Below are 14,181 nucleotides of genomic sequence, written 5' to 3'. Positions count from 1 at the left end.
TATCTGATACATATCCCCAGTTTTCTGTGGTATTTATAACTTTTCTTTCCAAATGATTTGAAAAATGTATCTCTGTAAAAAAGAATCAGTAAGTGTTGAAGCCTTGCTCATAGGTGTCCAAACTTGCGAGCAACCATGGTATCCTCCAGCAGGCGAATGTATAAACTGTGGTTCATCCTGTATCCATATATCAAACAGTGCAACAGAAAATTATTTAACAAAACCAGAAATGAGCCACTAAGACATAAACCCAGGAAAGGAACTCAAATGCACATTAATAAGCGAAAGAGGCTAAATTGAAAGACAACATACCGTGTGCTTCTAACCATAAGATATTATCGGAAAGAGAAAACTCTGGGGGCAGTAAAAGATCAGTGGTTGGTAGTACTTTGGAGATGGGATGAGAACATAAAAAGCAGAATTTTTAGAGAAATAAAATGATTCTACATGATTATGCAATGACAGACAGAATTATACATTTGTCAACACACACAGAATGTGTGCTATTAAGAGTATGTCTTAATGAGCAATATGGGCTATGGTTGATAGTGGAGATCAGTATAGTCCATGAACTTTAACAAATGGACACCACCATGATTGGTGTTGATAGCTGAGAGGGCTTCACATATTGCAAAACAAATTGAGGCACTGGAGAATTTTCTCCTCAATTTTGATATGGACTTAAAAGTGTTCTAAAATGTTTTTAAAATATGTCTTTCTTTGTGTTGTGGATTATATCTGTAACCTCAGGGTTCAGGTGTCTGAAGCAGGACAATTATTTTCATTTTGAGGCTAGCCTGGGCCCACCAACACAACTTATTTTTTTTCTTTTTCATAATTAAACCCTGGGTCATGGGCTGCAAGTTTGATGCTAAGTGATTGCTATTGATAAAGGTCTTATTTAATAGTGAGCCTTATACATTGCGATGGTTATAATTGAACAGTGATCTCTTTTAGACACTTAGTGAGTTTTATGTATTTATTTAACCTTCTTAGTTAATTAAATAGTGCCACTACAATTGCCATTTTCAAGCATTTTAAATCCAAAGGTTAAGAAGTGAAAAGTCTTTCAAGAAAGAGGAGAGGAAAGAGGGGGAGCAGAAATGGAGAGAATAGCTCTAGTGTGAGAAGAATTCTTCCTGCTCTGGCTTATACAATGTCAACACAATGAAATATCCAAAACACTCAATGAAAGGAAATGAGAAAACTGTTTTACCGTGTGCCCAGGCACACTGCACAGCTTTTCCCCAGCACCTCACTAACCATAGGAATCCTTAAAGAGAATATGTATATGTGGATATGTAACAGCAAGCTCTCTGGGGAGTAGGCTTGGATCTGTGGTGTTTGACAATTCTCATGGTGTAAATGTTTCTGTCATGAGGATTTACGCTACTCTGAAGTCACCAGTAAGGTGGAGATACAACCTGATTCTTGCAACTGGCTTCTGGGAGCTGATACTATTGGTTTTAGTATGCTATTTTCTGAAAAGATACCCTTCCACAGTCCCAGAAACACTATGGAAATTTATTATTTACTGTCTAGAAACTATATGGGATTTTTTTTCCTGTACAAGTAAACTCTTCTTTTAGTTAACATATTTTTTCCCAGTGTCTCTTGTTATATTTCTTCCTATGAAATTCCTGTTTTGTTTTCTCTGGAGTATGTCTTGTGTGCATGCCTCCGCCCTCGAGCAACTACCTCCATTATTTTATGTCTTCTGCTAAGGCTAATGTGTACTCTAGCTGTCAGGTGGCTAATTGGAGCTAGTCTAATTATGGCTGTCCTGAACAAGAAACAGTGAGTAGAGGTCAGACCACTAATAACTTAGAAGAAAGGGCTATATGCTCTGCTACAATGCAGTGTCTACATGATCTAAGAATATCTCCCCTATCCACTGAGTGGAATGTCGGGGGGCAGTACAAGCAAGAAACATGCATACTACAGCATCAGGGTAATTAACATCTGTGCTAAGTATTATTATAATACACTTATATGCTATGAAGTACAGAAAAATTTATTGCTTTCAAATAATCAAATTATGAAATTTTCATTTCCTAAAGATACAGCAGGTTCTGAAACAGTATTGGTAGAGTTAGTCTGTGAAGAACTGAACTCATGCTTCCTCTGTTGAGGCTTGGTGTTTTGCTATCTATTCTAATGCTAAGTGTGAGCCCCTAAGACCTGTGTGTCCCAGAGATGAGAAAGTTCACACCACAAGTACACTGTGGCCCCAAGTTATTTCTGACTGGTAAATAAAGATGCCAACATCCAATAGCTGGGCAGAAGAGACATAGGTGGGGGTTAGGTTTACTGGGCTTAGAGGGACCATGAGGAAGCAGGCAGTAGAAGGAAAGAGAAGCTGCTGTGGGTTAGGTGTCAGGACAATGTGGCCCTGGGGGCTGGCCAATTGGAGTTAAGAACAGTCCAGATGAAACAAAGTAAGTAATAACTTGAGGTTATCAATAGGAAAGTAGATTCTAAGAGCATAGAATGTAGGCAGCTGACCAACTTTTGTACTGTTTAAGGATTATTGTAAATATAAAGGTTGTGTGTGTGTGTGTGTGTTTATATTTTAACCTGGGAACTAAATCATTCAAAGCAGGGTTGAAACCTTGGGTATGAATTAAACTTTTCAACAATATCTTCTAAAAGATTGCTTTGTAGTCTGCAGAAAAATGTTCCTTTTTTTGTATAGCACAGCACAACTCAGATGCAACGAAATGAAAGAGAGAAATAATATCTGGGAGATAAAGCAGATATTAAACTCTTCTTTTCTTTACAGTTTCCATTTGATTTTGCATAGCAGTCCATCTTGATTTGCTATGGCTGTAAACTTGGAAATCACTTCCATCTTTGAAATCAGGTGAGCATCCATATTTTCCATAAATGCCCCCTCCCTTTTTTCTTGAAACAGAGTTAAGTTTGTTGTAAAATCTTTAATATATCCTTCAAATGCTGAAAGATATTTAGTTATGAATAGGTATTCATGTATAAGAGAGAGAAAAGAAAGGAAATTGAGAGAGAGAGAGAGAGAGAGTATATCTGCAATAAATCTAAACTCCTTAACATAAGCAAATGGTTAGTGTTAAGGAGAAATGTATAAATGGCACAAAGATATTTTCCTTTGTTAAAAAGTAGGCTTATCAGTGATACTGAAATGCTCTCATCAGTCTATTATTTTTTCCTATTATATTTTTTGACATCTTTGTAGCAAGGATAACATATGACACCATGTCTCCTCTAGTCACTTTTAAGAGTATAAATATTTTGTCCAGTGACAAATATAGGATTATAAAAAATAATAAATCATAAATTAAGAAAAAGTATAAAGTTCCTTGCACATAACATTGTATATAATTTTGGTAATTATCATATAAATGACTAATGTGACTGGGAGGAAGGAAAATCGCCAGATAAAAGTTTTATATATAAATAAAATATCTCTCTCCTTCATAATTTCTGTCTCTATGCTACTCATCACGACGAATGGATTCATTATTTGGTTCAAATGAACACATTTTCAACATGATTTCTTATTGACCTTATCTTGTCAACTCTCAGAAATACACAAGGCTCAATTCTAATGAATATTTATGTCCCCCACAATCTCATGGGGTGAGTATGTCATTAGTGAGAACAGGGAACTTTCTTTGGCTTCCAGGATAAATGCCAATGAATGTGAGAGCCTCATGAAACAGCAAGGCACATGGCCCTTTCTGAGGAGCCATAGCCCGCTGTTCCAGGAAAGCCCTAGCCTTTCAGTGAATTGCGGAAAACAACTGCATAATTCAAAGTATGAACGTTTGGGCTGCCCTTCTAAGGGGAGCACATCAATATTTCATTGAAACTTAAGATTGAATCTGTTATAATAAAGAAAACCAGGGTAGCAGACAGGGATGCAGGTATCTGTGGCCTGCCGGGGACAATGGTAATAAAAACTTGAAGGCTAAGGGCAAAGGAAGCTGCCCCGAGTGACCCTTATTTTCTATCAATTGCTATTGCTTTGCACCTGAACTCTTAATTTCGTCTTTCTGGAAGGTTAGCACTATTGCTCTCTCTCCTTCTTCTGAAGCTGATTTTCTATAAACCACACTTCGTCACATAGACTTTCTACTGTAGAGATATATAGAGAAAAATGCTTATCTGTCAGCTCCTTCAGGTCTCAAATAGCACTGTCAACTATGAATTAGCGTTCTTGATTCTCTCCCACTTTTAATTTCTTAGATGAATGCCTTATTTGGGTGTTACTTCAATGCAGTCTTTAGGATTTGTTGGCTGTTGCACAATGAGGAAACAGGGAGCTGGAATCAGGAGTGCATTAGCTACTTCTGCCTCACGCAAACACAGTATTGAGCAGAAGTGTCTAAGAGGAAGAAGAATCTATTTTGGCTCATAGTTTCAGAAGATCTCAGTTCCCCATAGCAGCGGGGGCATTCAGCTCACCTCAGGGTATCTGGGAGTGTATGGCAGAGTGCATACATATTACAAAGATCAAGAAACAGAAACAGGCTGAGCTAGGGGCTGAGCAAAAACCTCAAAAGCCTCACTCATAGGAACTACTTTCATCAGCTAAACCATGCTTCTCAAAGCAGTGCCACCAGAGGGGAGCAAGCTTTTAAATGCAAGCTTATGGAGGAAATACTAGATTTACATCTCACCAGGGAGGGGGAGAAGCAGGGAAATGGGACTGGTGGGGGGCAGGTTATCTCTAGGGCATTTAGCGTTCAGACTGGACCTTTGGGCTCACTTCTCTTTCTCATTGCCTGAGTGTTCTTGGGGCCTGAACTCCCTGATATGTGTAGGTTATATAGGACAGACTGGCAAACGCATGAAGCACACAGAAACTTGTGGACAGAGAGGTAGGGAACTTATCTAGGCAGTACAAAACTCTGGGAAGACGCTCAAGTAGGTGGGGGTGGGGAGTGGGAGGTTCATGTGAGGGATCCATGTGGTTCTAGCCCTCTCAAGATGAAGAACCATAGCCTTCTGTAGCTTCTACCTGCATCTAGCTCTGTCTGACACAGAGAATCGGTGTTATCTTTTCAAGGCACCTTTTTTTTTTCTTTTAATCGCTCTGTGACCCTTTTCACTTCAATTTCTTTTCTGAAACATCGAGATAAACAATTATATACAACCAAAACTTCCAGGTAAAATACCTGGATAAATAAATTTGAATTCATACAGGCTGTACATAATCTTTAATATAAGAATATATGATGGGATATTTTAGACATACTGACAATGTGTGCTGTTTTGATCGAAGTCAAATTTAGCTGCTCTTTTTATTCTAAATCTGAAAACTCTGACTATATAAGCACTCTTAAATAACAATTATTCATTTAAAAATCACAACAGTATGAACAATGACACTATTTTAGAGTCAGTATTTTGTATATGAGAATGTTGCTTTTTAAAAAGACCTGTGATATAGGGTAATTTTGTGATTCAATATTATTAAAATGAATATGAAGGGAGAACCTTGGACATTTACTGACAGAAATTTTATGACAAAGTGACCCCACTCTGTCAAACAAAAGATATATTAAATGTTTCAATTTTTTCATTTAAATAGGTGATATCTAACTGGCAGTTCAAGTATTCTTCTGCACATCTTTATTTGATGGATGGAGAAATTGCTGAGGAACAAATGTCTTCTTTTTTGACATATATCCATTTATGGCCATTCTCCCACAAATTACCTCAATATTTGATTTTTTTCTAGCTATATCAGTTAAGGTAATTAAAACAAATGTTATTTGTACTCCTTACGGTACAATTTTTTTTTCTAGATTAGTAAATCAAAATTCTATCATTGAATTTTGGTTTAAGATTGAAAATATGGATTTCTGGATACCTAGTTAAATATGCACATTACCTGTATCCATAACTCTATGGTGTTTGTTTCTTAAAGAAGTGCTCCTAAGTGTCACAGCACAGTTGGCATTGTGATGGAATCTAAATACTAGGCCTCCTCTGGAGCCCTTTGTCACTGTGTCACTAGGGTACTTCGTATGCATAAGTCATGTCCAGCCATCATGCTGCTTCTCTGAAACACTGTTCACCAACATCAGCCACTCAATTTGGTGAGTGAAGGCATAGCTCAGTCAGCAGACACAATCACCTGCATCAGAGGCTGGCATGAAATCTATCATGCTTAATTCTGCTGTCACTCTAAAGTAGGCCAGCGCTGAAGAAGGAAATAGAAACAAACTTGGTTTCTGCTTTATGCTCCTGTACAGATAGGGCTTACTGTACTGTCCTTAGTAGAGGGAAAATTTACCATGTACTCTTTATACACCTTAAGGAACTGAGGTCACAAGACAAAGTGTCACATTTAAATATAGAGAGACACAGGCATTCAGGGACTCACTGTCAACACCACCTACCCCAGAACTCAATCAATCAAATGTGACTCTTTGCTAAGATGTGTATTTGGTCTCTTGTCTTCCCTATCTGTCCTTCCAGGGATCACTTCTTTCTGCAGGTAAGATTTCAGGTAAGACAAGTGGAATTGCCAGCTAGATCTTCAGAAGTCCCTCAGCTTTATGATTTATGAAGGGAAGAGGCTACGTGTGAAGGTGATGAAGGAACTATGGGCAGAAGAGATACTTCATTAAAATCATGTTTTCAGTTTTATTTTAAAGTCACTTATGAAACACTAGAATTCTTTTCAAGGTAAAGCAGTTTTATTATTTGGGTTCTCTGATGAAAGATATCTTGCTGGTGGAATGAGCAGCGAATAGGTAGCATCATAAAACCTGCCCAGGTAAGCAGAGGGACGCCCTGTTGTTGGTCCTGCTGAAGTTGGGGCAGAGTCAGAGCAGGAAGGGAAAAGGCCTTGAAGCATCTAGGATGCAGTCAGTGCTCCAGACATCCAAGGTCCCCAAGCTTTTTCTAAAACAGTTCAACAGAGAAAGAGAAGCTCAAAGGAAACAAGAGGGGAAGTAATACAGTTTAGATTTTGGTCATTTTGGTAGCTGGCTTTTAAAGGTTGGTATAATAAAACATTTACATAATGATATGCTATCTCTGCCAAATAGTCAAGAGTCTGATTTCGAATGGATAGATTGAATGCAATTGTAGTTAATGGAAAACCCAGGCCTTTTTGTTGTTGTTTACAAATAATAGACATTTAATGGGAACCTGTTTTGTGCCAAGAACTGTGTTGAAATTAGACTTGCATGGAACTTATGGGCATGAGATTATAGAGATGGCAAATTAAATCTGGGATGGACAGGTGAGAGGAAAGAAGTAGGTTAGGAGTTCCCTTAACTGAGTTACAGGAACCTTGGGGAAGGAAGGTCAGAGTAAAGACTGAAGGAACCTACCCAGCACCCAGGCAAAGGGAGGAGTGACAGCCTGAGGGAGGGCATCTCAGGGTGTGATGGCCAAGGCCCTTTTCTGACCTTGCACTTTCTAAGCACATCAGTATAATCAATTCAGTTCATGATTCTCCAAAGTCCAACTTATTAATAAGGAAAATGGGGAAAATTTAAAAACAATCAATTAACATCCAGAGAACCCAAAACCTAAATGAGCAAAGGGCTATAAATAGATGTGTGTACTTTATTTCACTAACTTTTTGGAGAAAATGCTTCACTGTACTTGTGAAATTCCAAATTAAATGCACATCATTTTTTTTTTTTTTTAGAAAATCAGCACCTTTAACATTTAAAGACATGTCCTATGATGTATCATTTAAAATGTGTAAGTGAGTTTTTTTCCTTGTATCCACAGGAAATTCAAGGCATTTCTGGTTTTGTGGATGTCCCAGGATGAGCATGGGGCCCGGTTTGCTTATGCTGACCTGGCCTTGACCCTTTCTGACTGTCTCACATCCTGTTTGGGTAGCAACCCCCAGAAGTCTTTCCAGCATCGGTTCCCCCATGTGTGGTCTATTGTGGGTTGAAATACTAAGAAACCCATTCATTGGAAGGTTTTCATTTTTTTCCCTTTTGCTGGAATTTTTTCTCTAATAATATATCCTGATTATTTATTCTTCATCTATTCCTCCAAGCGCCTCCCCAATTCCCCTTTCATCCAGATCCACCCTTTTCTGTCTCTCATTAGAAAGTTAAAAGGCATCTATGGATTGATAATGTAATAAAATAAAGTAACAAAATAAAATATAATAAGATAAAACAAAAAAACAAAACATTGGAATTGAACCAACCAACCAACCAACCAACTAACCAGCCAACCAACCAACCAACCAAAGAGAGGAAAAGAGTTCAAGAGAAGGCACAAGGAACAGAAATCCATCTGTTCCCAAACGTAGGAATCCCATGAGAGCACTAAACCACCCAGTAGACCTGTGGGATAAAAATAGGAGAAGAAAAATAAAATAAAATAAAAATTAAATTAAAAATAAAGACAAGAAACCTCCAAAGATGCTGTTGGGTTTGTTTTCTGTTGGTCATCTATACTAGGCATAAAACCTACCGAGAAGAGTAGTTTGTTTCCTTAGTGAGACTCTCTTGGGAGACACTTCCAGTTGTACATTTGCAAGTAGTTATTACTTAGAGATGGCTTCTGGGTTAAGGATGGAGTGTGTGTCTGCTCATTCTTTTAGCTCTAGGACCTCATATTGTGCAGATCCACATAGGGCCTCAGTCTCTCTGAGTGCATATGTGAATCAATGCTGTTGATTTAGAGGACCTTGTGATCTTGGTGTCTTCCATCCTCTTATTTCACAGGATTCCCTGCACCCTGAGGGAATTTGATTTGATGGAAATATTCCTTTTAGGGCTGAGTATTTTGAGGTCTCTCACTCTGCGTAGTGTCTGGTTGGGGGTCTCTGTATTAGTTTGCATCTCCTGAAGGAGGAAGCTTCTCTGATGATGGCAGAGCACGGTACTGATCCATGAATAACGCAGAATGTCATAAGGGATCATTTTATTGCTTTCCCACTAAAGAATAGTATTACTTGCTATTTCATAGGTCTGTGGCATATCTACTTCCAGGTTTTTAAACACCCAAGCAGTGTCAGGAATGGGTTCCATTTCATGGAATGGGACTTAAGTCTGATCAGACATTGGTTGGTTACTCTTACAAGCTTTGTGCCACCATTGCACTAGCATATCTTGCAGGCAGGACACCATTGTAGATCAAAGGGTTTGTGGCTCCGTTAGTGTTTTCATTTCTATTTTGGTAGCGTACAGAGTACTTCCCTTTACCAAAGACACAGGCACATAGGATGAAGGCTCTATGTAGACTTCATGTTTGGGTAGCTCTTATCTTTAGCCATGGGGCTTTGTCATCAACTTGTCGAGAACAACTTATAGTCCTGGCAATATCCTCAGTTGTTCAGGGATTCCTGTGGGACCCCTTTAGTTATCAACTCAATTATATGTAATCCAATCCAGGTACTGAAAGTTTCATTTTGTGACAAAATATGGGCATTGGGGGCTCTGTATCTCCTATTATTTGGTAATTTTATTTATTTCTCCTTCATATAGGTATACATTTTAGGAATCTTCTACTGTATTAGGTTTCCAAACTAACCCTCAAGTGGTTCTTAATTTTAATTGTCTCTACGCCTTTTCTTCCCTGTCCCTTTTCCCCCTCCACTTTTTCTCCTCATTCTCCTGCCTCTTTTATCCATAACTAGTCAAAGTTTCTAGAAGGCTCACCTCTGGTTGCCCTGAAGAGTTTCAGCAGTTTCTCTGGCTCAATTTTCTTTTCTTTGGGGACACTATTTTCTATCTAGAGATCTAATTTATGCAAATTGTATATTACATATAGAAACATAATTAATTCAGACAAAATTTATTATAATTACTCATATGCTTTGAAAAAACAATAACAATCCTATGTCTCACTCTTTCTTCTCTACATAGAAAATTTGAGTGTTGTTTAGGAAAAATTATGTTTCTGGTATGGGGTTCCAGCAGTAAGAGAGGAGAGGCACTAACTGGTGACTGGGAGTTAAATCACACCAGGGTGTGGGAAGATGCCATTGTAGCTGATATGTATTCCCCAGCACCCTCATTCATAGGCTGTTTACCACAGATGGTACAGGTAGAGTTAGTATTGAACATGAGCGGCATGGTGGTCAACAACACCTCTTACAGATGGGGTATAAAACCTTAAGCTCTTCAGGGCTGTGTTCCACCAGTCATTCCTGTTAGTCTCTCACAGAGACTGAGCACGATTTTGGCTGAAGCTCCTCTGACTTCCACATGCTTCTTATCACCCATGGGCAAAGACTCAACTAGGTTATATCACCAGTTGCACATTTTGGATGCAGTTCTCTATGTAACCATCACCTGGGCCAGCGGTTATTCGTTCAGTTGTAACATGACTGAGGTGATGGAAGTGTTAGTGAAACACACAGTGGAACAAAGAGTGAGCAGGGATGGGCAGGAGAATATGGCTTGGCTGAGGGTAAGCTGCATCCCGCCAATCACTCTTTCCAGGCGCTAAAAAGGCTGCAATAAAATTTCCTTTTCTACACTTGTAGCTTCTAATTAGCTTTGAAATGATTTTGTGGTTTGGTTTAAAGTCTGTCTTCTCTCTTCAGTGATTCCTTTGGGACTGGTTGTTCATTAAAAAAAAAAGAAGAAGAAAAAAAGAAAAAAAGAGAACATTTTGCATTTTTATAGTTCTGTGCACTGGACCATAGAGGAGCAGCAGATGTTGCTTGCTCTTTCCCACCCACGCATCCAAATGTGAATAATCTTGGTACTCCTGGCAAACTTTCACAGAACACAGCATCTTTTAGCACTGCAAAGACTCCATCCTACCAAATGCTCATGAAACACCAATGCAAAGAGTGTACTTAATGGCAAAATGAGCATCGCATACTCAAAAGAATCTTCAACTTGGAGTTAGGTAATCCTCAAGCTGCTAATAAGCCATGTGTATTTGGCTGAATGTTGTATTTCTTCGAGGCTTCCATTTCCTCGTATGTAAATGGGGGATAATGCCACTCATAACACCGTGCTTGCCACACACTTAGCACTAGCTGTTGAGTTTGAATTTTATTAGACTCCTTTAAAACATTGCTATCGAGAAATGACAGCTTCCTCTCAACATTTCCTTTTATCTGGTCTTCCCTGGACCCCAGCTTCTATCTTTTCACCCATGTTCGAGTTTCTCTGTCTTCCTTGACTACTCCTTGACATATACGATTGGCTTTAGGTCTATTCACCCTAAATATAGGGGGAGGTAATTGATTTTAGTTTTGCTCTTTAAAGGTTTTCAAGATACCATATAATATAAAGATAAGTTAAATACAGGGAACTGGACTTCAAAATGTAATGCTGCTGACAGCGATGTTATGGTATTTCTTTGAATTACTTTCTTTACTTTCTCAATATCTATTAAAAGATGTAAGAGCCGGGCATGGTGGAGCACGCCTTTAATCCCAGCACTCGGGAGGCAGAGGCAGGTGGATTTCTGAGTTCGAGGCCAGCCTGGTCTACAAAGTGAGTGCCAGGACAGCCAGGGCTACACAGAGAAACCCTGACTCGAAAAACCAAAAAAAAAAAAAAAAAAAAAAAAAAAAAAAAAAAAAAAAAAGATGTAAGAGGCTCAAGTAGCTCTAGGAACTTCATAATTAGAGAAGATGTCTTTAGACAGATCCATGTTAGAGCATCCTATGACTAGACGCTTGGCCTTAACCAATGAACACTGTAGCTCCTTGATTATGTTTCTAGTGACCAAAGGGAAATTTAATTTATGTTGTTTCAGTGATTTCTGTGTCTATTTTCTACCATGACCTATTATAACACCCTTGTACTCTTCTACCTTTCTGTGTAATTAATTCATCTTTAGTGGTTTATTTATAAGAAAAATTTTTAACTTTTAAAATTCCCCTCTTGAAATGTTTCTCCTACTATAATTATTTGGCAATGGATATTTCTTTTAGTGGATTGTGTGGGTGTGTGTGTGTGGGGGTGTATGTGTGTGTGTGTGTGTTGCATGTGTGCTGTGCATGTGTTTGCATGTAATCATTCAATATTTGGTTTCTATCTCAACTACTGTCTATCTTATATTTGAGTCAAGGTTTTTCACTTACCCTTGACTTAGCTGATTCTGATTGGCTGGCAGGCAAGCCCTTGAGATCTTCCTGTCTCTGTACTCCCAGCTTTGATTGAGATTGCATACATGTACCCTGTACTCCTTTGCTTGTGTTTTTTTATTAGATTTTTGGGGAATCTAAACCCAGGTCCTTATGCTGTGTGACAATAACTTTCCTGGATGAGCTATATCTCCAGGATCCTGAATATTTCCATATTTTCCACAGGAAGAAAAAGAAAGTGTTCAACCGCCTTTGAAGAGTACCTATTTCTGTCTCATTTGAGAATGGACACTAAGTCTTTTCTTTCTTCACAGAAATTCTGTGAGGTTCTCTAGCCCCTTGGCACTGGGTCTGTCATGACAAACTTTCACCACAGGCTCTATAGTTCCCCCATGAATTTGGCTCAGCTTCTTGCAGGACATTTAGAAATATCTCATATTCCACATTGAACATGGCAAATAGTTTCTCAGTTTCTGGATGTCTTTTAATTTTTGTGCTCTTGTTCTTCTTTTTTAAAAAAAATTCATTCATATTTGGACCTCTCTTGTTCAGTTTAATCTTCTGAACCACTTCCCAAGCCCTGTAATGGCATGTTATATAGTTGTGTGTTTATATAACTTTCATAAATCGATTGTGGTATTATTGTTCTTATGGTCTTTTATATATTCACTTATGTTCACTTACATACTCTTATGCATATGCACACACACACACACGTGTATATATACACGTCCTACCTGGGTTTTGAGCTGTCCTACCTGGGTTTTGGGATCAAACCCAGGTCATATAGAAAATGAATAGCTCTTAACTGCTGATCCTCTTCTATCTACCCTTTTAAAATTCACCCATGAGGTGTGTATGTGCCTGTATGGTTTATGTACATGTATATGTCCTAGTATGTATACATACTTGTATTCTTGTAGACCAGAGGAGAGCACTGGATATCCTTCTCTCTCAATTTCCACCTAATTCCTCTGGGGCAAAATCTTTTGTTAGATCTGAAGCCAATAGTGTTCTGATAGGCTGTGGCCAGCTAGCCTCAGCTCTTTCTGACTCCTTGGCACTAGGATTTCAAGCATGCATCTAGCCTTTATTCAAGTGCTGGAGTCCAAACTAATACTGAGATATTATTAGATCCCCATTCTTACATTCTTAAAAAACTAAACAGCTTGCTGCGTTTTGACTTTAAATCATTGCCTATCTCAGGATACATGTGTTTCTATCACTGTGGTTTTCAACAGCATTACCTTTAATTAATCCAAGCACACATGGGCACCTATAATGATGTGGAAGGTCTTTGGCCACTCCTTCTGGGAATGCCTATATGTAAATTTTGTCTCAATTATACATCCTCCTTTTCCACCTTTTTTAATATAATTCTTTACATAATTGAACTAAGTTATTCTTTCACTGTGTTTGAAAGTGTATGTTATATGTGTTAGTGTAAAAGTGGTTTGCTGATGTTTGTGAGTGCAGGTGCATATGTGTGAAAGTGGATGTGTTTGCTTGATAGAGATTGTGTGTCAAATGTCATTTTCTTTTTTTTTTTTTCCTTTTTTTTTTTTAATTTGAAAGAATAATTTTTTTTATTACATATTTTCCTCAATTACATTTCCAATACTATCCCAAAAGTCCCCCATAGCGCCCCCCACTTCCCTACCCACCCATTCCCATTCTTTTGGCCCTGGCATTCCCCTATATTGGGGCATATAAAGTTTGCAAGTCCAATGGGCCTCTCTTTCCATTGATGGCCGACTAGGCCATCTTTCGATACATATGCAGCTAGAGACAAGAGCTCCAGGGTTCTGGTTAGTACATTATGTTGTTCCAACAATAGGGTTGCAGATCCCTTTAGCTCCTTGGGTACTTTCTCTAGCTTCTCCATTGGGAGCCCTGTGATACATCCAATAGCTGACTGTGAACATCCACTCCTGTGTTTGCTAGGCCCCTGCATAGTCTCACAAGAGACAGCTATCTTTGGGTCCTTTCAGCAAAATCTTGCTAGTGTATGCAATGGTGTCAGCGTTTAGAAGCTGATTATGGGACGGATCCCTGGATACAGCAGTCTCTAAATGGTCCATCCTTTCATCACAGCTACGAACTTTGTCTCTGTAACTCCTTCCCTGGGTGTTTTGTTCCCAATTCTAAGAAGGTGC

The sequence above is a fragment of the Mus caroli genome, unplaced genomic scaffold (assembly GCF_978045245.1).
Source record: "Mus caroli unplaced genomic scaffold, Mus_caroli_1 scaffold_4, whole genome shotgun sequence".
NCBI lineage: Eukaryota > Metazoa > Chordata > Mammalia > Rodentia > Muridae > Mus > Mus caroli.
This window is presented reverse-complemented; position numbering follows the sequence as displayed.